This window comes from Lissotriton helveticus, chromosome 7, assembly GCF_964261635.1.
Source record: "Lissotriton helveticus chromosome 7, aLisHel1.1, whole genome shotgun sequence".
NCBI classification, from domain to species: Eukaryota; Metazoa; Chordata; class Amphibia; order Caudata; family Salamandridae; genus Lissotriton; species Lissotriton helveticus.
In genome coordinates this window covers 851,431,243-851,456,706 of record NC_136068.1, presented here as the reverse complement: position 1 = coordinate 851,456,706, position 25,464 = coordinate 851,431,243, and the positions used below count along the sequence as shown (strand labels likewise).

Here is a 25,464-nt window from a genome sequence, read left to right as displayed (position 1 = left end):
ACCCTACTTTTACACCCCCCTGGAGTTAGATTAGTAATTAATACTCCTACACTATCCAGCACTTACCCTACTTTTACACCCCATTGGAATTAGATGAGTAATTAATACTCCTACACTATCCAGCACTTAGCCTACTTTTACACCCACCTGGAGTTAGAATAGTAATTTATACTCCTACACTATCCAGCACTTACCCTACTTTAACACCTCCCTGGAGTTAGATTAGTAATTAATACTCCAACACTATCCAGCACTTGCACTAATTTTAAAACCTCCCTGGTTTTAAAAAAGTAATTTAAAAAATGTTACTATTTTACACTTACTATAATTTTACTCCCTACTTGAGTTTTAATAGTAAATAATAATCAACATTATTCTAACACTTATCCTACTTTTAAAAATCCCCTAAAACTATTGTTTGCCATTTTAAAAAATACTTATTTTATAAATTAATATAAATAAAAAGGTTTAAACTTTTTTTTTATTAAAAAATATTTTTATATGTTTTAAAATGTACTTTATTTTTTAAAAATAAATTATTATTTTTTTTTAAATTAATCGAACATATTTTTTCATGCTTTTACATTGACTTCAATGAAAAGTTTTGTCCTTCATTATTTCCATGTGTTTGCCGCCTGTATTATTGTTGAGTTCATTTGAAGATTGACGCGGCATGGAACAGAAACAAAAGGGAGCATCATAAAGGTAAGTACATTTAAAAAAAAAAATTGCATTCTTAGATTATTACTAGTACATTTAAAAAACAATTTTGTATAAAAAATAATTACAATGCGAGACTGTTTTATTATAATTTTTACAAATTTTTTTTTTTTATTAAACAATAATTTTGTATTTTTTTTTAAATATAAGTTTAATTTTGATGTATTTTATTATTTAACAAAATAATTTTTTAAACATATATTAGTTTTAATTATAAATAGAAAATAAATCCTTTTTCTTTTTTCATAGCTCCGGATGACGTATACGCGTAGACGTGCTTCATCGCGGCCATATTGAGGAGCGTCGCTGGGCAGAGCAGAAGCAAGGAGACCTGCGCTCAGGTAGGAAACTTTTAAAACTTTATTTATAATGTGAAAGTTGTTGAGAGTGACATATATTGCAAGGAGAGAAGAGGGAGGATTAGATAAGATAGATATATATGTTGTAGGTAGCTTTTTAGCATGTCGCCGATCGTGTTGTTAGAGTATGCCATTGTCGGGTCACATGTTATTAGTTAGAAAAATGAGTTTATTGATTGATTATATTAGTTAAGTTTATAATACTGTAAACATTTGCTTTTGTTTGTATTTTTTCATAAAATAATTTCTATTGTCAAAGACCGGAGCAAGAAGATCGATTTCGTTGGATTGGTTTTATTTTTGGGAAAATGTTTTTTTTTCTCATTTTTTTCGAATCGATGAAGCACTCTATGTTTTTGGGGTTTTTTTGGATTGTGGATTTTGAAGATTTGGATTTTTAAGAGAAGAAAGAAGATTGATCGTTGTTTGTTTTTGATTTTCATTTCACAATCGTTTGGATTTGGAGAAGATTTTTTTGGGTGGATTTGGTTTAATCGATCTTTATCCAAAGGTCTTTTTTAATTTCGAATGAATTACCAATTTTGGACAATGGATCTTTTTTTTAAGAATCTATCTTACATTTGAAGAATTCCCTATTGGATATTTTTTTGGGCTGCTTTTTTTAATGGATTTCAAAAGGCATGGATATGGTTTGCATTTATAAAGAAAAGAAAAGAAAAATGAGGCATCTAAGGTAAGGTGACCCGACTTTTTAATTTGAAAAAATGTTTTAGAAAAATGCCAATTTAATTAGATTGTTTATTTAATTTAGGGAAAAACAGGAAAGTAATGGTGTAGGAAGAGTTAGTAATGTAGTATGTGAGGAACATTATCCAGATAGTCTGAAGCCACACACAACGAAAACGTTTGTAATGCTCCCAATAGTCTTTCAGACATTTCTTTTGATCTTTTAGAAATGCGTGGGTTTAGACTACCTGTTAATGCTTGTGACATTCTCATTTCTTGGAAACTTTGCTCCTTCCTCAAAGTTTCCAAAAAATGATAAAAGTTAGGGTGAGGTTTCCCAATTGTGTGGTTGAAGGAGTTGTGCCATCCCTCTATGGCATTGTTTGTCTTTGCTCCTCCTTCTAAACAGCTTGTGTAGCAGTTCCACCACTCCATATGGAAACGTGGCTTCCTCCTGCGACCCAACCTGCTTAGATGCCCAATCCATGTGCCTTCAAAATAATTTGATACGGGTCACTACATTTTCACCCCCCAGGATTTAGGATAGTATTTAATACTCTTGCTCTATCCTGCATCTAACGTACTTTAACACCCCACTGGAGTTAGATTAGTAATTAATACTCCTACACTATCCAGCACTTACCCTAATATTACACCCCCCTAGAGATAGATTAGTAATTATTGCTCCTACACTGTCAAGCACTTTCCCTACTTTTACACTCCCCTGGTGTAAGAATTATTTTTTTTAACTCCCTATAGTATTCAAAATGTAACCTACTTTCAAATGTATCTCGTGTTTACCTTTAAAATTAGCTTTCTAAAAAATGTATTTGCATTTTTTACCTTTTTTAAAGTTGCTTGCTGGTTTTTGGAGATGTAGTTTCTAGATCCTCTGTTTGCTTTCTTGACCTTTGTATTCCTTTAGCTGTTAAAAAGTAAAAAAGAAAATATGAATTTGTTGTCCTTTTTTGCGATGTAACTCTATGAGGAGTTAAAAGGTTAATTGATTTCTTTCAATATTTTTAATTAGTATTTACCTTTAGTGTTTTAGTTTTGTTGTATTGTAGATAGGGTTATATTCAGAAGAAGATGGTCTTCAGCTGGTTATTTTTTTGCTTTTTAGAGTTGATATTTCTTTGATGATATCTGTAGTGGGAAATAGGTATAAAAAAGTGTTTATTTTCTAATTATTAATTCTCTATTTTAAGGATGAAAAATTATTTCATTAGTTCATGGATATCTTGATTACAGATATTTTGTCCTAAAATTGTTTAACAATGTTTTATTCCACATTTGTTATGTTACAGCTTAAAAACAATTGCAAAATTAATTCTGGTTATTTTCAAAAATAATTTAAAAAAACATAATTTTTTTTTAATTATTAATTTAGTATTCTCATTCATTACCTTTCCAAGAGATGTCTTTATAAATTGTTTGTGTCCTTTCGTCAATCTTTTTTTTGAAAGGTTTGTTAGAAATTGTTTTATTTTTGCTGTAATTTCGAAAACGAGACATGGTTTAGCTTTGTAAATATGTTTACATTTTGCACAAAAAAATATATATTTGTGGCTTTCGTCTTTTCATTTTTTTAAAACACTCTTTGTTCTTGTTTTTTGCTAAAAAAAATACAACTGTGCCTCATATCATTGCTTTATTTGAATTATTTTTAAAAGAAAAATTCATTTTGTGTGACATTCTACTTATAATGATTTAACATTTTTTTTACTTATTACTAATATCTTTAATGGCTTTTCAATATAATGTTCCTTGTTTTTTCGATTTTCAATTGTGTTCAAAACTGTAAATTATAATTAATCTTATTTTAACATTTTGAATATTAATTTATTTTTAAATAGTATTAATACTTATATGTGTTATTCTTACCTGTTTTTGGGAGAATTGTTGTATGGCATTTGTTGAGTATTCGTTTTTCTGTGAACGTCAGAGTGTGCGCAAAATCCGTCTCCTCACCCTGGTAGTCTGTTGACCACAGGCTTCAAAATGGTGTCTTACCCTTATTTATAGTTTTTGGTGTCTGTCACCATATTTTACGGTAAAAGATTTGATTTTATTCGTATTTTTTTGTGATTCGTTTGATGTAAGAACCTATATTTTAATGTTATTCTTTTAAACTTACTGTTTATTCTCTTCAGCAGTGTTTACTCCTCCATTTTGTTTTCTTTGATTTAAAGTTCTCGTCATGGAAACTGTTGTAGGACTTGTTCTTCACGGAGGTTTTAAAATGGTTGCTCTTTTTTTGGTTTATTCTCTATTTTCTTGTTGACTTAGCTTACTTTGAATTTTTACTGTTTGAAAATTAATATACTTTCCTCCTGGTGTTTTGATTGTTTTTAAAAAAAAAAATGTGTTAATCGATTAATACCCGAGTATTAATTTTAATACCTGAGTCTTAATTTGTTAAACATTTTCGTGATTTCATAAATATGTGCTCAGTTGCGTTACACAATTTAATACAGTTCCCCACCCAAACCCCCTATTTTTCCTGCATCCTGTCCCACGAGATATGTTACAAAGTTTAAAAATATATATATTTTTTATGCGTTGTAATGGTATGCATAGTATTGTTTTTCGTAATGGTTTTTGCGTTGTGAAAATGGGTTGTAATGGCATGCGTTGTAATGACATACATTGATGGGAGGCTGGAGGCGGTAAAAATGATGGTGCTTCCGCGTATCCTCTACCTCTTTCAGATGCTACCAGTGAGCCCCCCGCCAGGTACCCTTCGGAAGCTACAGGGGCTCCTTAATAAATTCTAGTGGAGCAACAAGCGGCCGAGGCTCGCATTATCATTCATCATTGCACCGAAGGCTGAGGGTGGGCTGGGCTTTCCACTGCTGGCGGTTTATCATCAGGCCTCCTGTCTCCGATATGTTACGGAGTGGAACAAGCCCTTGTCCAGCAAACACTAGAACTTCATGGACCAGACAGTAGCGGGCTGAATTTATCTGGCGTGAGCTATGGCTGCCGCGCAAACATAGAGCGTGGGGCCTTTACTCTTTCCCGGTGACCTCACCGACTTTGAAAGCTCGGGATCAATTAGCGCAGTGCCGAGGATGGACTACATTTCCCTCCCCTATGACTCCTATGTTGACTATCCCGATTTTCCGCCGGGGTGCGCGTCCCCAGTCTTCCACCACTGGAGGGAGGAGGGCTTCAAAAGGGTGGGCTCCCTATTAGACCTTGAAGGCTTGATCCCCTTCCCCCAATTCTGTAGGGACTACTTCCATCTGCCAGAGTCCAACGATTTTCATTATTCGCAGTTAGCACACTGGGTGACCCAACCGTCCAACTTCGCTTCAATGTCCCGCCCCTTGATCGGTTTTGAAAAATGGTTAGTCTGCAAGAAGGATGACCGTAAGCTCTTATCTGAATTGTATGCGATGATCCTGACACACGGCAAGAAACAGCGTACAAAGGGGCAGGTTCGCTGGGAGACTGAATTAGGGCGCCCTTTGACACATAAAGAATGGGAACATATCTTTTATCAAGCACACCACACTGTCTTTAACAACGCGGGTGCGGAATCTGCCTATAAAGTAGCTGTTTATTGGTACTATACTCCGGCGGGCATCAAGTCTTGGGATGTAGCGAAGTCAGGCCTCTGCTGGTGGGGGTGTGGCCTTCCGGGCACTTAGATGCACCTGTTATGGCATTGCCCAAATTTGGTGCGATATTGGAAAGCGATTCTTGATGACATTGACGATGCCTTTCAGATCACATTTCCCCAGGCACCTGAGCACACGCTGTTGGGACTCCCTCATCCTAAGGCCTTTCCTTTACGCTCGCTGAGGGGTAGACAGATTGCGTTAGCTTTGCTGGCGATGCAACAGGTTCTTTTAGCACAATGGGGTTCCTCGACCACACCTGATCCACGGGATTAGATCCAGAGACGTTGGCACCTTTTGGCAATGGAACGCCTTTCGCTGGGCATTGATGGGAAGGGTTCCGAATAGGTAAAGCTATGGGGTCCATTCTTACAACTCTTTCTAAAGATCTAAGGGAAGTCACATGCCCGAAATACCTACCAATTCGACAGCTCATTCCTTTGGAGCCTTTGGGGGGCACTAAGGTAGGCTGAGAAATCTTGAGATGTGACTGGCGGCCATGGAGGGTGGAAGGGGGAGTTAGGGACTGATGCGGAGCAGGGTGGGGTGGGAGGGATTGGGGGGCAGAGGGGTTGGGTGTTTGTCTATTTTTTGTTTCTTTCTTTTATAAAAGTGGTATCTAAGCAGCTGCCCTGGCTGTATGCTATGGCTTGAAATTTCTTTCGCGGGGTCGCCCTCCGGGCTGTAGACCCGTACGCTATGTACTTGTTATGATATTACGCTCTGCCGGCAATTGGATGTAGGCAGCTGAGCTGTGTATAAAGATGATTTACCACGCAATAAAAATGATTGATTCTAAGTAGCAGTTGACATTTGTTACCTATTAGTGCATTTCTTGATGAACCACAAGGTTTAGGACCTTTTCTTCAAAGCATTTGGTGTGTTGCATCCTCCATTTCGCTGACAATTCCATTTATGTTCTGTGTTAGAATCTTAAGGTTATTTTGTCATTTGCCATTCTGCTTGTGTTATTTGTCAGCTGGTGTTGCTGTAGCAACATCTCCTTAGCTATATCATCTACTTCCATGTTATTCCCTGCATGATGAACTTCATATACCCCCAAATACTCCAGCTATACACCGCCACCGATGGACTTTGCACTGTCCCCACCATTCCTTCATGCGGGATGTGCCTGCTACGATGTTACCTTGGATTGCTTTTTTGTGAATATGTACAGTATAAGCTTGCATGTTGTTTTTCCGTGTTAACATTCAGCTCTGTAGTCTGTTTTAATACATAGATCTTCTGGTTATCCAGTACATGCATTGTATGTCTCTGTGTGGTTACAGCTCTTAATATTCACTCTGTATTGGCTGTGTTCGCATTCGCCATTCAATGGAGGCTGCTGCCACCTTTCCATGGTCACCTGGCTGCTTTTTTTTGTCACTGTCTCAGTCTTTAGCCTTTCGTCTGTGTCTGTTGTCTGATCAGTGGCATGGAGCTCCTTCATTATACCCACCGTGGTCCTCTTGCTCCATGTTGCTCTTTCATTGCTTCCCATGCCACCAGTTTTATGTTGCCTCATTGTTGTTGGGGTGACTATGCTGATGTTTAGAGGTTCACTCTGTCTAGCACACTGTCTCGCTGTTCACAGTGGGGCTTATTTGTGTGGAATTGAAGTAGGGCAGCACCAAATGTCTTCTTGCTGTGCTGCCTCAATCCAATGTGAAAGGGAAGGAATGCACCATATTTATGATACATAGTGCATTCCTGTCCTTCCCCTCTGCGCTGGCACAGAATGGGCTGCGTAGTGCCAATGTAGGGTCCCCTTCCTGTACAAACACAATCCAGAGAGGCATTTTTCTTTTTCTACTTGTGCAGTACACATGAAAAGAGGAAAAAACAAGGTGAAATAAAATTATTTCTCCTTGTTACGCCTGCTCTGGAGAGGCATAATATTTTAGCACATTCCCAGGTTTGTATGATTAAATAAATCTGGGGCAGCATTAAAACCCATGGGTGTTGCATGGGAAAACCCATCACAAAGCCAATGGAAAACCTCCCTGGTGCGGAGAAAGGCAATGTAGTGACTTGTGATGCTTTATCCTACTCCATATCTATGAGGAAAATGATCACACATAAATTCCAGCCTTATGAGTTTCAGTCAAGAAGGTGAATGGGCAATATAGATGACTTTACATTTTATTTTCAGCTTGCCACAAGTGATATGTGTTCAAGAATAGAGGACAAATGTCAGGATGTGTCTTCTGACACATTTCTGCTTATTCCTTTAACATGTTGATTGGTGTTCTCAAACCTCAGTAACTTTGCAGTCAAAGACATAATAGAAAGGTGGGCTAGTTGAAATCTTGTTGTGGTGGTAAAGGGCAAGTAAACACAATGGATGTAAGCTGTCCATTTTTTGTAACACACAATAACTTTTAACTACCTGTAAATAATACCTGTAAATAAACCTTGAAAAAGTTTCAAAACAGATCAGCAAATAGGAAAGCAGAAATGGACCACTTTCATTGTAATTCTGAAGCGTGATGTTAACAAGAGTTTTTTTAATAGGATCAAAAAATTCAAAATCCTTTCCTTGGTGATGTTAAAATGATCTTGCCAGAGCCACCAAAGAAAAAAAGAAAAAAGTGCTTTGTGAAGTACAGACCAGAATGGGAACTTACACAACACAACATTCGAAAGTCATCAGAAGATGTGTAGAAGGCCAAGTGCAGACTGTTCCATGAAGACTTTTCCATTGCCCACGGAGGAGAGTGGGATATCAAAATGCATGAGGCAGGAGAACAACATAAGAAAAATGCCTCAGGCAGGGCAAAGAGGGCATCAATTTCGTGTCATACCTGCAACCAAGCTTCTAGCCAGAAGTAGTCAAAGTAAGTCATTGCTTGGTTTGTCATAATGTGACATAAGTTGTATGTAATTCATGAACACTCTTCTTGCTTTGTCACACTCTTAATAAGACTCCCACATTGATTATGCCAGCCATGGTGCAATTTTCTATTACTCTCTTTAAATGTGCAGCAGTGTTTACCAAGTCAGGTTGCCTTCAGCATGGTTTTCTCACTCTGTTTATATCAAGAGCACATTATAATTGCTTTTGGGCGAGCAGCTGACCCTTTAATTTAAATTTGCAGCTCTAAGGCCCATTGTGGCCACTATTGTATTTCCCAGTGGAGACTTTCTTTGTGTGATGCTTGTGTGTTTGATTTTCTTTTTTTTTTTAGGTCACAGCTGTAGAGGTGACTCAGGTGTACCATGCTGCGAAACATCACTTCTTCTGCCACTTCCTGGATTTTTTTTTCAAGACATCCAAAGTAATTTATCCTGACTCATCAATTGCGATGAAAGCATCCTGTGGTTGCACATAGGCATCAAGTATCACTATGAATGTGCTAGCACCTCTATCATTGCAGCAAGCATATGAAGATTAAAATATGGATAATTCTCAGTTTGCAGCAATGCCTCAAACAAAGGAAGCATTAAACTATATGCACTTTTGTTGAGGCACTTTACTTTCACTTCCGGTGTGAACTACAATCTGCTGAATTTCTATGAGGTTGCAGCTGATGCTGCTACAAAAATTCTGTATTTCAGCTTTTGAAGGGAGCAAATGAAGACATTCTGCCTGCAAACTATACTGTCCACATCCTGCACAACTGTGCTAAACAAGTCATTAATGGGCTTTGTATGGATGTAGAATCCTTTATTTTAAAAGTCTACATCCATTTCTCTTCTTCAGCTAAGCGAACAGTTTGAGATAATTTTTTTCTTTTCTGGTCCTAGAATGGCAGCCTTTGTTTCAACATGTCCCAACACAGTGGCTCACTTTGTTCCCAACCATTGAACAACTTTTGAAATGCTGGGCAGCACTGAAATCTTGTTTATTTTCACTTGGACAAGAAAAAATACCCAGAGCATTATGGGGTACTCTAGGATTTGAAAGTGGGAAGGCTACTATGTCACAAGGCAGATGTTACATTTTCTTTGTTCATGAAATTTTGGTCATTTTCAGCATCTCTATCTTGCTGCTTGAGAAGGATGATCTGAGTGCCCCGAAGGTACCAGGCATCTTCAGGATATTGCAGAATAACTTAAAGGACAGAGTAAAAAATCAGTTCTTTGGTTTCCAAGTGTACAATTATTGAATGTCCGATGATTCAGAGTTGAGCACAAGCATGCAGAGAGATTTTGTTTTTAGAGCGCTCCTTAAAGTATTAAGAAAAATGGTTTGATTTTTCTAAGAGCCATTACTTGTTACCATTAGAACCATGCTGCTTAAGAGAAACTCTCACTTTTCAGCAGCTCTGCAAAGCTGCTGATGCGGTCAACTTGACCGGTCATCTGGGACTGCGGTACTTATTTAACAAATATAATATAATTGCTCCTGCTTTGCGAGTTGTGGCAGGTACTAACTTGGCGTGCAAGCAGAAATGGTTGAATGTTATGTCAAAGTTGCGTTGTGATGTTCCCAACATGAAAAAATCATATATTTATACTTAGCTTGCCAGGCAGCAATGCACCTACTGAGAGGATTTTTTCTCAATTGAAGTTCACCTGGACTGGTACACGAAATAGGCATGATGCTGAACTTGTTAAGGAGGAATTGCAGATCCAGGTGAACGTAAAACATTCATGCACATACCAATTTTCTCTTAGGAACTAAGAACTTCTGTAATGTGTTAGTTCCAAGAAAAAGTATAATTTCATAAACCCGACACTAAAACTAATATTGCTACTGTCTGTGCGTCCATGTACTTGAAATCATGTTAAGGGGCAAATTTTGCTTGGTGTGCTATACTACTTTTTAACCTAATATAGACTTCTTTTGGCTTGTACTTATGTTTGTTGTCTATTTACATACTTATATACTATTGCGCTGCATCCTTTGGAATGTCTGTAAAACTTCCCCTTTGTTGTGAATTTTAGTAATAAAAGTCGACTTACGTCCTGAATTTTAGTCCTGAAGTTTGCCGCTTTGTCCTGAATTTTTATGCTCACCATCCTGAATTTACACCCTTGCCGGTTGTTCACCCTAACTGCAAACCAGATTTCTGTTGTTTTACTTGGTGAGTTTCTTTTGCTCATCTCTACTATTTGGTTAATTAATTGTACACTTAGAACTGACAACTTGCAAGAGGTTTTCATCCAATATTTGCCTACTTATTCCTTCCTCAGTAGGGTCTATTTCCGAACTTCATAGACAAGCCTAGTTGCAGTAACCTTCTTGTGGCTAGTATAAGGCATGAGGTAATCCACTGGATCATGTAGATTTAAGTTATAGAGGAGAAATAGCTGAATCAGTATGTCACAAAAGTTGAGGAAATTTTAAAAAGACTGATCAGGACACAGCGAAAGTTTTGTATTAAAATCTTGTGTTACAGTGGAAGCCCTTCTCTCACATCTGCACATACTCCTCCTCCACTTGAGCATCCACCAATCATCTATACCACATAAAACCTTACATTCCACAATTCTAATGTCACAAAGGCAAAGGCCTATAACACTCACTGCATTCATCACAATTTATCAGTGCATATGTTGCAACCGTATAATCAGCAACTGTGCTCCATGCACAAATATTCATATTTAGAAAAAGAAGTTCTGGTCCTCTGTGTAAACGTACTACAGACTGGTAATATGCACATGTATTCAAATGAAAGAAAAACATCACAACTATCTATATGGATATCCACAAAATGCATTACGCATAGTGCTCCTCTCTCATCACTATCTAAAATATACTCACCTTAATTATATTATTACTTGGAATAAAAGGGCTTTTGAGCATTTTCAAGTACCAGATGAGAAGTGGAAAATATTAACTTGGAATCTTTCCAGTTGCCGAATCTCTAATGGGTGGCACTTGACATTGTGCCTTAAGAGCATGGCATGTCTCAAGTATATTTGTTATTATTTCCTGAAATTGCAGCAACCCGTAATAACTGGAAAAATACGTCATCACTCGAGCCACCCTCTATATCATTAGTGGACTGCAGATCTGTACCATCAGTGGCACTTACTTTATACTTCATAAGAGGAATTCAATTTTTGGTTGTAAAGTTCTGGAAAACATTACACTATCTTTCTATAACAATAACTTACAACATTTTAATTCCGTACCTTTTTATCAAGGACAAGCTCACTCAGCCAATAGGTACACAGGTACACTTTGTCACTACATTTTGCAATCAGTGTCTGCAAGTTAAAATCACTATTTTCTTAACATGGGCCAGATATACTATTTACAGCTAGCAAAATACTGTTTGCAATTAGTGACCAGACTTTTTCCTTCCAGTAAATAATTTGCCGAACTGACCTGTGTACAAATTGGTTGATTCAGAAAATTCAATATCATAGTGGTTTGATAGCTGATCTACCTAATTAATATTCATGAGGTAGGTCACTAATAGTGGCTTACCCAATAGGAATGGCAGCCTGTTTGAATCAGCAAATCACCATGTCTGTGATTTCCTTTAAATGAAATAAACTTTTTTTCGACTGGAACCCATTTTCCTGAAATAAAACGGGACTGCATTTAAAAATAAAGTTTACTTTTTATGAAACGTTTTTTGAGAGTTGTCAGTGTTCTGTTGGACCACTGCATACTCCCCGCCAAACTTGTTTTTAACATTTACAACTTAGACGCTGGACTTATCAAGGCTTTACAACTGCTTTTTCAGTCCTAAACCTTTGATATATATGTGTAGGAATCACTATTTAGAAGAGACCCCTAACACACACCCCTTCCAAATAGTGATTTATTATCCATTTCAACCCGATTTTAAGAGAAAGTAAATGTTATTGACTCCAAAACTGGATGCAGTGCATTGTAAAAGGCATTTTCACATTCAGGATGTTTATAAACACAACATTACTTGTACACCTGGCACTAAATGAGTTATTTCAGACAAATCAATGAAAATATGTAGTTTTCAATTCAAATACACTTTTATTGTTTAAGTAAATACAATTATTCATAATCATAAGTGCCATTCTGACTGAATATGTTTGTTTGAATACAGTAAAATCAATAGTTTAAATATAAATCCAAAACTGTATTATGTGCTGTTAATATTTCCATAAAAACCGCTATTGGGAACACAGCACCCTGAAGGCGGAACACGAGCACCCTGTGTGGATTTCGGAAGACCCTACATGGATCTGAAATGCTTTCTGGTTTTCAGGATTGTTAGCAAATGAGACAGAAGAATGCAAGAGAAAATATGAAAGGCTACATATTTGGCAGCAGGAAAAAGCTCTTGGTTTGAAAACTGAATGAAGTATGGTTCTCCATGCACAGCCTTATGGAATGTCTGCTTGTGGTCAGAGACTTATAATGCTTTATTGTTTCTTGAACCTGGGAAATCTCCTACATAAATAAGAGATTATGGGAAGTCAGGACTTGTTGGGTTTAACTCTTGAAACAAAGTGCCAACATTTTGCATTTCTCAAAGAATGCTAATATTGAAATTAAGTCAAAGCACAACTATTACTAACGATTGGATAACTACATTGAATATAGTTAAATGTATTATCAAGACTACAGTGGATACACACTGCACACCTGAGACATTTCCAGAAATATTTTTGACTATAAACTCATTCTTGTTTAAAGGTTGTTATATGCCTTTATTCTGGCTAGACGTCTCAAAGAGTGAAATGTGTATTGAGATATCCATCTGTAACTTAAAAGCCCCAGAAACGCTGGAAGACTGACTCACCTGGTAATCCATCTTAGTTTGGTACAATGAGTACCACTGAATTGGTTCTTTAAATGGGTTTATATCCTTAAAAAAAAAACAGATGTTTTGCATTTTATGGGGTTTTTTTTCTTTTACTTTTGCTGCAACATAAGAACCCCAAATGGAGCATCGCTAACTGGAATGCACTGTATATATTTGCTTTGCATTATTTGGCAATCTAGTGGTTGAGTCAAGAATAATCTTATTTTGCTTTTCTTTTTCTTGTTTGGGCGTTCGCTGTCATCCATTTCATGCTATGTCCCTCTTTGAATAATGTCAGTCACTTGCCTTGAAAGTCGCTCTGCTTGGTCGCCATCTTTGGATTCTTTTTTCTACCACTGAGTATGGAAGCATGGACAAAAGCCCTGGGTCAAAAAGCAGGAAAAAAGATTTTCAAACAAAAAACCGAAATACATTGGATTAACCAAAAGAAACGTTCAACCACTGAAATATCAGGGGAAAATGCTGAAAGACACCGACGAGTTTCAGAGAGGCCCATTGGGACATCAACCTCATGGGACCAATACTGAAAAAAATGATGTGGAGCACAGCCTTATCCCGTTCTAACTGCCACCACAAATTCTCGTAAATGGACAGCCACAAGGTCTGTAACCTCTAGTTGCTGATAGATCATAAATCTAAGTACTGCGAGACATGTGCCAAATTCCAGGGCAAGACTAGGCCTGGATGGAGTTTGTGGAGTCGTGCTACGCAGAGCTCCAAGAAGTGCAGAAAAATCTCTGCCCTGCTACATGGAGTTCCTTGAGCAGTGGAGTCTAGTGCGTTGCGCTGTTCGTGCTGATTTTTAGCACCATGCATTTCTCTCGTGCTGTAAAATCAGTGTGAACTGCATCAAGGGGAGCACCAGAGGGTGCTTCTTTTTGCTGCTTATGTATATTTTCTCAACGTGAGCAGCAGCTTTCTCTGCACGAGCGGCAGCTTTCTCTGCGTTAGCGGCAGCGTTCACTACGTAAGCGGCAGCTTTCTCAATGGCTAGCGGCAGCTTTCCCAATGGCAAGCGGCAGCTTTCTCAATGGCAAGCGGCAGCTTTCTCAATGGCAAGTGGCAGCTTTCTCAATGGCAAGCGGCGTTTTCTCAATGACAAGTGGCCGCTTTCTCAACGGCAAATGGCAGCTTTCTCAACAGCAAGCGGCAGCTTTCTCAACAGCAAGCGGCAGCTTTCTCAACGCACGCAGCAGCTTTCTCAACGCAAGCAGCAGCTTTCTCAACACAAGCAGCAGCAACAATCCGCGACTGCTCGCTTTCAGAAATCTCACTTTGAGATGGTCTAGCACACAATTTCTCTACCTCTTACTTGCCAACTTAATGGAAATGGTGTGGAAAAAATGGACTCATAAGGTTCATGAGCGTCAGGTAAAACCACAAACACGTTTGCTGCTTGGTAGACCTGTCAGCCTCAGGGTGAGCTTCCCCCAAACGTTTTGCTTTACCCTTCCATTTTTGCTGATCTAATTTTTGTTGGCCTTAAGACTCTGTTCACTTTATTTCTGCTATCCAGTGCTGAAGTGCATGTTCTCACTCCTTAAAACAAGGTAACCTTGGCTTACACCCAATTGGCACATTTAATTTACTTGAAGTCATTATAAAGTTGTACTACCTGTACCAATGGTCTGTAAATTACATACTAATAGTGGGCCTGCAGCACGTATTGTGCCACCCACTTAAGTAGCCTTTCAAACATATCTCAGGCCTGCCATTGCAGCTTGTGAGTGCAGTTTTAAACTGCCATCTCGACTTGCAAGATAAATCTCCTGCCAAGCCTAAGCATTCATTTCTAGTACATGTAATCATCACCCCTATGGTAGGCCCTAAAAATCTCCTTGGGCAGGGTGCAGAATATTGAAAATGCTGAACATGTACATTAAACTTTTACATGTCTTGTAGTGAATACCTGTCAAAAATGTGATTCACTACTGCAAGGCCTATCCCTCCCTTATGATAATACTGGGGTATCTTATTGCATTTATTAAGTGCTAACTTTCAATTGGTAACAGGTAGGCATGTCGAGTTTGGTGTCTACGGAAATGCAATTTGGAACCCTCTTTAATGGTAAAGTCAGATTTTAAGTCACTATTCTGGAGATGCCACTTTTATGAAGTTATAAACAATCAAAGGGGGGGTTGAATGAATTACGTATTTTCTTACTAAAGGGCAAGATATTTAATAAACTTGACCAGTGTTTACATTACACACTTCTTCAGTTACAATGTTTACATGACACTCAGACTAAAACAAGGATAACCACTCTTCTTTTACATAAATGAAAATCATTTCCAAAGCTAGACCATATAACAATCATGCAATATTTGAAACGTTTACATAAATGACCAATATGGCAACACATGGTGCGTGGATAGACACAGGAAAGGAAATAAATTGTATTGTAAACCAGTCCAAATGATTTCATTCGAAGGGATTAGTTCATAGCAGCTCAAAGGAGGCTGAAATCATTTCAGTGTTCAACATCTGGGTTAAAACATCCTCTAATATGGAAAGGATTAACATTCATATAATTTCTTCAAATGTTCCATATTGGTAAACACTATTAATAAATTCCCAGAAGATTCGCACCAACGCGTTTTAAACCACAACTGACTGGGGGTTCTCTTTAGGACTGTGGGCTGGTGAAAGCTTGTGTGTATCTTATTTCTTCAAAGCTTGGTAGCAGGAAAGCTTCTTCGCAGCTAAATTCAGCAATGTAGTCAAGGTTAATACACATTAATGGCATCGGGATGTGTGAGCACTTTTAGAATCTCTGCTAGAAATGCTAGTTATCTAGAGACAAAAACAGTGCCTCTGCCATTGTGCTCAAATCATTAGTTACTTTTATAAAGTTGTCATTTTCTTGGCCCAACCATTTGATGCTTGTAGCCTGTATCCTCGGTCACATAACTAGGTGTAGCTGGCAGTTAGTCTCTTTGTATTGCCCAAAGAGAGTGAGACAAAGGAGGAATAGAGATTGGCATCATGGGTAACCTCTGACTTAAGTGAGAGGAGCTGTCACCTATCACACTTACACATTTCAAAGGCTCTGCCTGAGCACACTCAGAAAGGGATTGACACTAGCCTTTTGTGCCCCCAGATAGGCTGGGGCCAGGGCATGGAGGCAGGAAATTCCAAACACCTCTGGTAGTAGAAATCTCCAGAATCTTCACCTACTACAAAGCTGGCATGAGGTATGAATATTGGACCTTCAGACCCAACTCTTCAGTACACCTCTGGACCAGTGGCAGTTTCAGAAAGACTGCTGTCCTGCTCTGCTGCATGAAGGACTGCTACTTTGCTGCCCAGCTACTCTACTACCTTGGTGCCCTGCTGCCTGAGTGAAAAGGCCTGGACCTGCATCTTGAATCCAGGACCACCAGTGTGACTCCAAGTGCTATTTTGCTGGCCTCTTGATCAGAGCCTTAGGGACAGAAAAGGGTCCAACCATCTTGTACTTAGCACCTGGACTCTAACCGCTGTGAGTCTTGCCCCCCAAATGGTGCCACGCCAATCCTGGACCATTGGAAATGGGCCTGAAGTTTCTCTGCCAGCCTAGCTATGGTCTAAGTAGAACTGACGCAGTGCATCTCATTGCCTTGCAGTTCTGCATTGGAACTGCCACTGCAGAATGCATGTCCAATGAAGGAGCCCCCAGCTCTTTACAACTGCCTCTGAGTGACACCTCCTCGATGCAGGATCTTGCATCCCAGCCCTTCAGAACAACAGTTGCACAACACATCATCCATGTGGGATCTTGCAATTCTACATAACCTGGATTTAAGCTACAGTGTTCAGGTGGCCTAACTTGGTCCCTATATCCAGTCCACTTTCCATTGAAGTCAGTCTGAACTTGGGGCTTTGTCCTGGTCTGGCCAACCAGGTAACAACAGTTGGTGCTTTGTGCATTTAGGCACTGTTTTTACTTAAATCTTTAAAATTGCCTATCTACGGTTCTACTGATTGGATTTTTGTATTTTATGTCTCAATTTATTACATTTTTATCTTTTTTTTAAATTTCTTGATATGAGATTATTATCATGTTGTGGTTTCACTTAATTACAGTGCTACATAAAATCTTTATTCATTGCTTCCAAGTTAAGCCCCACTGCTTTGTGCCAAGCTACCAGAGGGTTAAGCACCCGTTAATTTGTGGTTCGCTTGTGCCTTCATCCTGAAAGCAATTGTGGTTGCTGGCTGAGTGGGGTTTTACACCCTCAACCAGTGACCCAATTTCCTACAGTGACAAGCCAAAACAATCTGATTTGAAACATTCCAAAGCCAACCAGTCACTTAAAGTTTGGGCAGTCAAGGGAAGGTGCAAGCAAAATAAGCCTCAGAGATTCCAAACCAAGGATACTGGACATGGCAAGCACTCAATTCCAGCCTACACTCCAAAAGGCGGTCAAAAGCACAGGAAGGAGAAGGAATTCCAGCAAACACAGCCTTCTGCGCCAAAGAAGAGGCTATTAATACTGGATGTTGAATAAAAGACTTGAATGCTGAGAAAAAGATGTGGAGTCTCCAAGCCCAATTGAAGGTGTTGATCCAATGAAAGAAGTTTCACAACTCCTTAAAAGGTGTTCAAGATGCTTAGCCTTCCCTCCTAGAGGAACAAATCTTTAACAAAAAGGACCAGAGTTAGAACAACTAGATTTAATGGCCCCAGTGTCTCCTGAGTGTCAAGAGGGGCTAGAAAATGAAATCTAGGAGTACAAACAACAGCCCTGTGAGGTCAGTTTAAACAGGAACTCTTTGGTGGGGAAGGCTCAATAGAGGAAGGTTGTCATGGAGTCAAAACAAATTCACCAGATTATGGAATAGACAAATATCCTTCAAGATGCCACTGTTGGAAGTCGGAGTTCCCGTCCCGCACCACTGTCACCAAATGCGAACCCCGGGACTCCTCACTCAATGTTAGGCCAAGTAAGGACACCGTTTGAGATAGCCATGCTCACCTCCTCAGTAGCTTGGCACGAGCAGCCAGGCCTATCTACAAGGCACGATTGTACAGTATGGGCACCACGCCCACAGCAACCCCCTGATGACACCACAAATGTACTCCACACTAGTTTGATAAAACGAGTATAAACTTTATATAGAAAGATACACGATCAGACCACACATTACAAAAGCCATCCTATAATAAAGGGTAATATTCGTTCTGGCTGGCTGGTAGGTTCAAATCCCAACCAACGCTTTCAAAATGCTATGCTGGTCGCAATGCTAGAATAACACATGTTGGATTGGACTAACAATAATGCACTGTGTAACGTTACAATCCTGTGCTGGGCAAAGGATAAATAATATAATGCGTAACGATGCAACCCTGTACCTTGCAATAGGAGAAATAATGCCATGCGTTCCGCTACAATCATGTACTGCGCAATGAAGGAATAATGCAATGCGTCACACCCCAATAACGTACTTTGCAATGAAGAAATATTGCAATGCGGGCCACCACAATCATGTACTTTGCAGTTAAGGAATAATGCAATGCGTAACTACAATCATGTACTTTGCAATGAAGAAATAGTGCAGTGCGGGCTGCTACAATCCTGTAATTTGCAATGGAGAAATAATGCAATGCGTAGCGCTACAATCGTGCACTGCATTATGCAGTAATAAAGTCAGGCGTCATAAGACAGTCTGGCAGTTCGTTAGCAGCAATATTGTCAATGTGTATTATGACAATCAGCCTCTTTGATAACAGTTACCCCCCCACAGGTTTCAACGATGACATGAAGTACAGCTTCTTACTCGGGCCACAGTACTGCTACTCCTTTCGTCAGTACGGGCCACAATCTAAGCCGAAGCAAAGGCTTACGTCATCAGAAGGACTGAGAGGCAGAGAGAGTGTCCCTCTGAGCCTGCACCCCGCTCAGGTAGTGATCCATGTTACCTGGGGGCGTGACCGTCCTCTCCTCCTTTTGCGAACTGGGCCTTCCGTGCGGAACTTTATCAATGCACCTCAGCGGCTCGGCCTGGCAGCTCATCTCTGGGGCTGCCGGGCCGCGACTGTTAGGAAGGTCTCAGGCGAGCGCAGGGCACACGTACCCCATGCCCCTGAGATTACTATACTCCGGGTGCACGTTCACCACAGCACCCTCCGGGTCTCCTCAGGCACGTAGCCACACACACAACGCTGATGGGACTTCATGTCAACTCCGAGTGCACGTTCACTAGACACTCCTTCCTGCGGTCTCAGTTGGCACCAAGACACACACACCGCGCTGCAGAGACTCACTTTCTTCTGGTGCACACGATATTCAGCCAATCACCTCCACAGTCCCAGGTTGCACCAAAGCATGCACACTGCTTCACTGAGACTTACTCCAACTCCGGTGCCCCGATATCCAGGCACTCTTCACCAATGCCTTCGGCCGCACCATGACATGCTCACTGTGTCCGAGCCTCATTTCTCCTCGGGTGCACTTGATGACCAGGCACCTTCACCAACACCTCTGATGCACCCTGTGCATCCGAGACTCACTCGACTTCTGATGCACACGCCGACCAGGCATTCTTCACTAATGCCCCCGGTGCACCACGACATGCACCCAGCACGTCTGAGACTCACTTCAGCTTCGGTGCTCACGTTGACCAGGCGCTCTTCACCAATGTCTCCTGTGCACCACGACATGCGCCAAGCGCGCCTGAGTCTCACTTCTCCTCCGTGTGTCCAAGATCACAGGGCTCACCTTCGAGGATCTAAAGCTACCAAAGCACGCACCCACCGTGTTGCATGAAACTTCTCCGGAAACCTTTATGCTCCTGTGTTTCCAAACAGGGAGCCATCTCATCTTGGGCCCTTCGGGTAACAAGGTACAGCACAAAGCCCAGTCTCGTCAAGCAGGGGGACCCAGCGATCAAAGTACAGTCCCAACAGCCTCTTCCTTGGTTAGAACAGCAAACTGCATACCAGCCCCAGATCACGGAGCAAGGGTTGGTCCTTCCCCAGCAGCCTCTTCAGTTGTTCCTTCCTTAGCAGAGGTTCCTCTTGACCACGAAAGGCGTTGAAGCCTCTTCAGTCTCAATCCATTTCTGTTCCTTTCCAACATTCAAGTGTTTCAGCTCTCATAGTTATACCCCTTAATGTCTTTGAAGTTCATTGTGCTCCCTAAATCAGTTTTGGGTGCCTCCCTCCCAGTGTCACCTTTTTCCCTTTGTTACTGGTGGTCTGGATCCTTAATCACTCAGAAGGAGATGGGTCAATTGTTTTATAGCAGCAGCCCAGGCCTCTTCACCTCCCGGGGCTTCTCCTCGCCAACTCTCCAACTGCAGGTCAGCCTGGTGCCATCTCAACCCCCTCCATGGGTCAAGGCCTCCCCCAGCTCCTCTAACCTCTCAGATCCAGACAGTCAATCCACATTCAGCAGAGACACACAGAAACGCTTAAAGCACAATACTCAGCCACTTTCCAAAAGAGTGGTTTCTGAACACAAAGTGACAAAACCACTTCCATATAAAGATGTGTTATGACACTAAGCTCATACACACTAAACTTCACCTCTCCATTTTAAACTTACAGGAAACTAGGCTAACAAAACACAATACCCAGCCTCCCCATTCTGTCCTATGGCCTTTCACCAGTGAAAATAAAATGGAGTGTTGTTCACTGTCAGGACATAGCTCACACCTCAGTATATGTCCTGCCTTTTACTTACACTACACCCTGCCCAAGGGTTGCCCGGGACCTACCACAGGGGTGTCCACTGTGTACGCAAAAGGGAAAGTAAGGCCTGACAAGTGGTTGCACTTGTCAGGACAACATGCTAACTTAGCAAACTGCGCACAGGCCCTACACAGAAGGCCTGACTTCCCTTCTCTGCGCACCTTTGCATTACTACCCCTGGCACACACAGTGCACATCACTAGGGATTTTAATAGTAAGGCAAACATACCAATCATGGCCAACCAATTACCTTTACACTTTATACAGGGAACACTTGTACTTTGACACTGGTCAGCAGTGGCAAAGTACCCAAAGCATCTAAAAACAAAGGAGGTAGAGGCTAAAAGTCAGGGGTAATCATGCCAGGATATGCCAGGTCTAACAGCCACCCTATAACATTACCATGTACAAGGCAGTCATCAAAACAGTTGTGGACAAATATGGGGTAAAGTTAGAGGAGGATCAGACAGAGGCCTGCTTTCTATACGGGACACTAAATCTTTCTGAAAGAAACAATTAATAACTTCCCATGCTACCTTAATCTAGACCAAGGAAGGGAGGATTATAAGGAGTCATTCACAACTAAGGTAGTGACCCTTCAGATAAATAAAAGTATTTATTTATTTATTTATATTCTTTTATAGCGCTGGAAGTCAACCCTCGAAAGGGTATCTCCGCGCTTACGCATTACCAAGGAGCCAGGACCTAGTTCTGAACAGTAAAAGGAAGGGGGGAAAATCCTAACAGGCGACGAATAAAAAAGTTTTCAAGGACTTCTTGAAGGATTGAAAATTTATGGTATTTTTGAGAGCAGGGGGCAGTGAGTTCCATAGGATGGGGCCTTTGTAGGACAGGGCTTGCCCTCCCTGCTGAGCTTTTTTTATCCTTGGAACCTGAAGTTGTTGCTGACTGCTGAAGCGCAGGGTACGACTGGGTTTGTAGGGTTTGAATATTTCTTTTAAATATTTAGGTCCATTGCCAAACAAAAATCTGTGAATAGTGCAGCAGATTTTAAATTTTACACGCTGTCTAATTGGCAACCAATAGAGTTTTGTCAGGAGGGGGAGTGAGGCAGACCTTGGCTGGGCGTTGAGAACTAGTCTCGCAGCAGTGTTCTGGACCACCTGGAGTCTCTTTAGTTGTTCCTCATTTGTCGAGATCAACAGGCCATTACAATAGTCCAGTCTACTTATAACCAAGGCCTGGACGAGAGTCTTCCTATAGGAATCTGATAGGAATGGGAAGACTCGTCGTAGCAGTCCAATGACTCGGAAGCAGGAGCCTGCTACTTGATTTGTGTGCTCTTTAAACAGAAGAGTTTTGTCTAGACGCACACCGAGATTTTTAACGATCTGTTTGGGGCTTGGTGTTGGTCCTAGATCCGGGGGCCACCAGTCCTGGGGACCACAAAAGTGTGGCCTCCCCAAACAGCATTACTTCAGTATAAACATTAATCGCAAGACCCAGCCCATATCAGAGGTAGCGTGAGGGCAGAACTCCATCATTATGACCACAATTCAGAAATGAGAAAACACATTGCAACCATGGGGCCCCTGCATAATAACAAAAGCATAGTCAACCAAAGAAGCTATCCATCGACCTAGGAAGGACATGGTATCTAGTAATCAAACAAACAACAAATATCCTTGAAGGTTTCAATTACCACCATGAACAATATTAATGGTTGATTGTCGATTAATTCAATCACATACAAATAAATGTTAGCAATAATACTCAGAGACCTACCTGACTACAGAACAATAATCCTTTGTGTACATAAACTATTGAGAAAATTAAACACTTTACAGAAGGATCTACAATAGGCAACAATGGTGCTCTGTGAAATAAAGTGATCTCACCGTGCAAGTGGGTGCAGTGATAAAAGGAGCATAAAAGATGATTGTGAAAAAGATACTAGACAGTGATGTGGTCTGGTGCAGGGCAAATAAACAGAATGGCTAGACATAATAATGGAAGAATCTATCAATTTATTGCTAGCTCCTAGTTGATCAGCTTCTTCATAAAAAGTCTTTTTGCCTATCGTCGAAGGAATTTTTACCTCTAGGACCATTATAGTGTCATCTTCAGGACAGTAATCAATTTGCAGAGCATCACTAGAACATATAAAACACGGTCCTATGTCTGTAAAGGAATGTATATAATTCAAATTGCCAGGACCCGGGTTAGGAGTATAAAGCAAGCAAAGCTTAAATGGCAAAAGACCAGTGACCTCATGCTTCTTCTTCATGCCACATGCCTTCTGCCACGGTCCCTACACGGAGTGGCAATATACCAGTGTACCAAGGCAGCCCTTTCCTCTGAGAGCAGAAGGTACAACATCAACCTCAAGGAGGCAGAACTCTCCAGCAAGTTACTCTATGCTGCGGCTCCCCCTGCACCTAATATCAGTGAGGGAGAGAATCATACGTTTTCTGCAACAATAGACTGCTATCACCTCTAATAAGTACATTCTCAGCATTATCATTTACTTTTAAGTCACCCCTACTGTAAGCCCTAAAATCTACTAGGGTAGAGTGCATGGTATTCAAAGAGTAGGACATCTCTATTTAAGTTTTACTTGTCCTGGCAGTGAAAAACTCCTTAAGTCTTGTTTAACTATTGTAAGGCTATCCCTCCCATAGACTAATACTGGATTAACCAATTATGCTTCATATGTGCCAAATACAGTTTAGGACCAGATAGAGAAATGCAGTTTCCATTCAAATGAATTGTAATTTAAAATCCTCTTTACTGGTAAAGTCATGTTAAAGTTACTGTTCAGATAATGGCACTTTTAGAAAGCTGGAATTTCTCTGCCTAAACCAAATGTATCCCATGGGAACAAAAAGGCCTTGGGTGTGGGACAGGGTGTTCATGTTCTGAGCAGAAAGTCCGGGGGGTTGGATTCAGCTTTCCTGAGCTTCAAGGCTTGCCCACCCCTACCCGACCTCTAAGGGCTGCCTGCCTGCCACTGAGAAATGTATCTCACACCTGGGCCTGTTTGCCCTTTGTTACCCCAGACAGTCTGGAAGCAAACATAGGAGAGGGGGAACCACTCGCCACGCTCATTAGGACCTCCCCTCTGCTTAAGGGCATCTGCTGGAGGGAGGGCTGGGAGGATCGGCTGTCACTGTACGCAGACGACATGCTGATCTATTTAACTAATCCCGACGATGGAGTGCCAGCCCTATTACGGCTCTGCGACGCTCATGGCAAGATCTCTGGCTACACCCTGAATTGGAATAAATCAGAACTTTATGTTCTGAAGGGACAGTCACCAGCCCTCGACCTGAATTGTCCTCTACGGATGGCGGGCTCATCGTTCAAGTATTTAGGCATCCACATCACTAGAGACCCCGCAGAATTCATTGACAAAAATCTGAAACCCCACCTAGATAGGCTCAGGCGTGATGTCAAGTTCTGGTCGGAACTTCCACTAACACTCCTGGGACGAGCTGCACTTTACAAGATGATGGCTCTGCCCAGATTTTTATATGTCCTTGAGAACACGCCTTACCCGGTAGCCCCTAGGTACTTTCAGACGGTCGCGGCGCTGGTCTCCAGCCTCCTCTGGGGGACCCACCCTGCTCGCATCGCCCAATCGAAACTACATAGAGGTTGGTTTGAGGGTGGCATTGCTCTGCCCAGCTTAAAACTTTACTACTGGGCGGCGCACCTTAAGCCCATCAACCACTGGCTTCACGCTTCACACGTCGAGCCAGCCTTTCAGGCTGACAGGGGACAACTGGGCACGGTCAACATGTTGAATCCGCTATATGACCGCCGTAAAATCCGCGCTTTAGTGGGACCCACCAGATTAACGGTCACAATCTGGCACACAGTGACAGCTGCTCTGGGCTGGAAAGGGAAAATCACCAAGTTAACTCCGCTGTGGGACTCTCGAGTCCTCGGACACCTACGAAACAGCAAAGGATTTTCCCACTGGGACACTATAGGGATCTCCACGGTGGGAGATCTTTGGGAAAAGGGAGGGGTAATACCCTTCACTAGACTGAAAGAACTGTATGATCTCAGTGAGAGGGAATTGTATAGGTACGTCCAGATCAGGCATGCTTTACTGGCGGTTTTACCCGCAGGCACTGACCTGCCTGAAGCGTCCCCACTGGAGGACCGCCTTCTTACAGAATTCATGGTCGAGCGCGCAACATCCCTCACTTATCGCAAACTGATAAACAATTTCCCAGACCCTACATTGACGTTAAAACTAAAGTGGGAGGAAGACACTGGCGAGATGGATGAACACGAGTGGAATGAGGCACTGGCATCGCCTAGAGAGGTGGGCATCTCTGCGAGATTACGACTGGTACAATTGAAAATATTACATAGGGTATACTACACCAGAACAATGTTGCACCGCATCCACAGGATAGAGCACCCTTACTGCCTTCGTGGGTGTGGGGAAGAGGGAACATTCTTCCATACTATATGGGACTGCCCCCGAATCCAAGAATACTGTTAACAGATACTTCGCACGATCTCACAGACACTGGAAACGACACTGTTGCCTGACCCGAAGAGGTGCCTCATTAATGTGTGGGAACCTACAGATATCTCCAGATTCGGACGAATTTGGGTTACGGTGGGGTTGATGGTGGCGAAGAGAGATATTGCGCAGCGCTGGGGGGTGCCAGAGGTACCGACCAAGTTGCACTGGTGCTCAAATATGG

General features: G+C 41.2%; 1 protein-coding gene and 1 pseudogene across 1 annotated transcript in view; both read left to right on the top strand.

Annotated features, from left to right (window-relative positions):
* Positions 1-25,464, top strand: part of KCNIP1 (potassium voltage-gated channel interacting protein 1) — a 1,548,155-nt gene that overhangs the window by 564,549 nt on the left and 958,142 nt on the right. The gene's annotated exons all lie outside the window — the stretch shown is intronic.
* Positions 7,946-8,957, top strand: LOC144767119 (uncharacterized; annotated as a pseudogene).